This window comes from Loxodonta africana, chromosome 2, assembly GCF_030014295.1.
Source record: "Loxodonta africana isolate mLoxAfr1 chromosome 2, mLoxAfr1.hap2, whole genome shotgun sequence".
In the NCBI taxonomy this organism is placed as follows: Eukaryota; Metazoa; Chordata; class Mammalia; order Proboscidea; family Elephantidae; genus Loxodonta; species Loxodonta africana.
Genome location: NC_087343.1, coordinates 114745606 through 114749642, shown reverse-complemented (window position 1 = coordinate 114749642; position 4037 = coordinate 114745606). Strand labels below are relative to the sequence as shown.

At 44.5% G+C, this 4037-nt stretch overlaps 1 pseudogene; it reads right to left on the bottom strand.

The window, feature by feature from the left end:
• Window positions 1-1699: 1699 nt before the first annotated feature.
• Window positions 1700-3140, bottom strand: LOC100667645 (isocitrate dehydrogenase [NADP], mitochondrial-like; annotated as a pseudogene).
• Window positions 3141-4037: the final 897 nt, after the last annotated feature.

Genomic DNA, 4037 nt, shown 5'->3' with positions numbered 1-4037 from the left:
ACAGATACATGAGGAAATGCTCATGTTTATTAGCCATTAGAGAAATGCAAATCAAAATTACAATGAGATTCCATCTCACTCCAACAAGGCTGGCATTCATCCAAAACACACAAAATAATGAAAGTTGGAGAGACTGTGGAGAGACTGGAACAGTTATACACTGCTGATGGGAGAAGTAAAATGGTACAATCACTTTGGAAATTGATTTGGCATTTCCTTAAAAAGCTAGAAATAGAACTACCATACGATCCAGCAAATCTACTCCTCGGAATATATCCTAGAGAAATAAGACCTGTCACACAAACAGATATATGCACACCCATGCTCACTGCAGCACTGTTTACAATAGCAAAAAGATGGAAACAACCAAGGTGCCCATCAATGGATGAATGGATAAATAAATTATGGTATATTCAAACAATGAAATACTAAGCATCCATAAAGAACAATGATGAGTCCTTGAAACATTTCATAACATGGAGGAGGAATATGTATGGCATTATGCTGAGTGAAATTAGTTGCAAAAGGACAAATATTGTATAAGACCGCTATTATAAGAACTCAAGAAATAGTTTAAACAGTGAAGAAAATATTCTTTGATGGTTATAAGAGTGGGGAGGGAGGGAGAGAGAGGGGTATTCACTAATTAAATAGTAGACAAGAACTATTTAAGTGAAGGGAAAAACAACACACAATACAGGAGAGGTCAGCACAACTGGACTAAACCAAAAACAAAGAAGTTTCTCGAATGAACTGAAAGCTTCAAAAGCCAGTGTAGCAGGGGTGGGGGTTTGGGGACCATGATTTCAGGGGACATCTAGGTCAATCGGTATAATAAAATCTACTAAGAAAACATTCTGCATCCCACTTTGGAGAGTGGTGTCTGGGGTCTTAAATGCTAGGAAGTGGCCATCTAAGATTCATCAATTGGCCTCAATCCACCTGTAGCAAAGACGAGTGAAGAACACCAAAGACACAAGGTAATTGTGAGCCCAAGAGACAGAAAGGACCACATAAACCAGAGACTACATCACCCTGAGACCAAAAGAACTAGATGGTGCCCAGTTACTACTGATGAACGCCATTACAGAGAACACAACAGAGAACCCGAGGGAGCAGGAGAGCAGTAGGATGCAGACCTCAAATTCTCATAAAAAGACCGGATTTAATGGTCTGACTAAGACTAGAAGGACCCCAGAGGTCATGGTCCCAGACGTTCTGTTAGCCCAAGATAGGAAACATTCCCAAAGCCAACTCTTCAGACAGGGATTGGACTGGACTACGGGATAGAAAATGATACTGGTGAGGAATGAGCTTCTTGGATCAAGTAGACACGTGAGACTCTGTTGGCAGCTCCTGTTTTGAGAGGAGATGAGAGGGCAGTGGGGGTCAGAAGCTGGCTGAATGGACACAGAAATAGAGAGTGGAGAGAAGGAGTGTGTTTGTCTCATTAGGGAGAGAGCAACTAGAAGTATATACCAAGGTGTATATAAGTTTTTATATGAAAGTCTGACTTGATGTGTGAACTTTCACTTAAAGCACAACAAAAATTTAAAACGATGTCTCCTAGGAAGACCTCATTGGCAGGCTTCCTGGAGAAGGGCTGTGATGTTCACCCTCTACTGTGTGGGGAGAACCTGTGGCTGGTGCTGGCTTTGCTCTGTCCAGGCCACCACAGCGGCTGGGGCAGTTCTTCCCTCTACTGCTTGCTCAGAGCTTTGTCCAGGTAGCTTTGATGGTGTCAAGGAATTCCCCGGTCTTCAGGAAGTGCTCGTTCAGCTTCACATTGCTGAGGCCCTGGATGCAGCCTACCAGGTCCTTGGTGATGGTTACTCTCTTCATAGTCTTGAGGCACACCTTCTCCAGTGTCTGGGCAAATCTGACGAATTCCTGGTTCCCACCCAGCTTCCCCTCATGCTCCTGACAACGTGTCCAAGCAAAGATGGTGGTGAGGGTTTTGTACTGGTAGGCCAGCCCTTCTGGTGCTCGTCGTAGAGGCCGGTGACAGTCCCATGAGCAGCCTCTGCTGAAGCCCTGGGACAAAATATCCTACTGCACGTCTCCATTGTAAGTCCTATGCATTATCCCATTGGTATGGAGTGGATTCCAACTCATAGCGACCCTACAGGACAGAGTAGAGCTTGCCCCACAGGGTTTCCAAGGAGCGGCTGGTGAATTTGAACTGCCAACATTTTGGCTAGCAGGCACGCTCTTAACCACCAAGTCACCACAAAACCACCCAAAGACTTGAGGACCTGAGCCACCATCGTCAGAACTGGTGCTTGCACCAGATCTTGTTTTTGTCAAAGCCGGTCTTATACTGCTTGTCAAAGATCTCCTGGAAGATGTCCTTGAAGCGCCCATCATAGGCTTTCAGCATGGTGTTCTTGGTGTGTATGTGCAGAGGCCGCTTATTCTGGGTGGCATACTGGAAGCAGACTTGAGCAAAACCTGAGATGGACTCTCAGTGTTGTATAAGCCCATGCCCACACTGTGGGCAGGGAAGCTGTACACCTCCCACTCCTTAGCACTGCTACTGTCCTTCGGGGTGAAGACCATTTTGAACACACCTCCCCTGGTCCACCACAAAGTCTGTGGCTTTGTAGTGGTTGCCACAGGTGTGCCCACCAATGGTGATGGGCTTGGTCCAGCTGGGTAGGAGGCTTGGGATGTTTTTGCAGATGGTGGGATTCCAGAAGACAGTTCCACCAAGGATGTTCCTCTTGGTCTCATTGGTACTTTTCCACATATTCTTCAGTTTGAACTCATCCACACTGGCCTTCTCAGGGGTGATGGTGGCACACTTGAGAGCCAGATTGTATGTCTGGGTGGCTAGTACAGAATAGGTGGTGACCTAGTCTTTGGTCTGGTTTATGGTTTGAGAGCCCAAGGTGGAAATACTTGAGCTGGACATCCACATGGGGCAGGGTGAGCTTCTCCTTGATGAACTCCCAAATAATACTGGTCATCACATCGTGGCCTATCTCCACCACCAGCTTGGGCACCTTGATCCTCTTATCCGCATGGACGGGTCGCAAATGCTCTAGCAAGTTCAGGGCTATCAGGTCTGCTGTCAACCAGGCCAGTTTAGAGCCAGGGGCCTTACAGAGCAAGCCTATGACCCACAGGTAGCCTGCCATCCCAAGCAAGCGAGCCAAGGTGAGCGGGGGACATCCGAACTTCAGATGGTTATTCCCAAGTGCTTCCATGTGTGCCTTCTTGATGCCTGCTCATTTCCACCCTGGATTATGTGATAGATGTTAATCCCAAACAAGTGTTCCCTGATAGAGGCTGTTCTGACCTTTTACCCTTAAACAGATGTGACAGCAGGTGAGGATAAAATCAATGTTAATTTCCAGTTTATTGTGTTTTTACTAAAATGGCCAAGTGTTCCAGGAAAAAGTAGAACAAGAGAAAAAAATGGAAGAAGTGAGGCCTCTATGCAGATTTTTTGTTGTTGTTGCTGTTTCTATTACAAATATCAAATTCAATCTCTAATGATCTCTTCTTTAATCATTTTCTGCCTTTGTCTCACTATGCTGCCACGAATCAAGTAGTGAAAAAGTAGCATGCAATTGACATTTAGAAAATTTTGTTTACCTTTGGAGAATACAGTGATAGATTATTAAAAAATCCTCCCAGACCTCCTGACTAGTCCCACTCTTACCATTTTATTTATCTTTCTTTCCATCCTGATATTTGCTGATTCATTAAAAATATTTTGTGAGGATAACACCTAAATATCAAAAACTAGTTTGATCTCAGTTCCTTTGTAAATCCAAGTCTTTTATAGAGATGTGTAATTCTTTCTGTCTCTCTTTCTTTTTTTCTTTTTCTCTTTCTTTCTTTCCCTCTTTCTTTTTTTCCCTCTCTCTTTTTCCTTCCTCCTTCCCCCCCTCCCTCCCTTCCTCCCTTCTTTCCTTCCTTCCCCTCTCTCTCTTTCCCTTCCTTTCTTCCTTTCTTTCTCTCCCTCTCTCTCTTTTTTTGTTGCATATGAGTGTTTACTGCTGAAAATAATAGAGTGATAGCTAAAATGT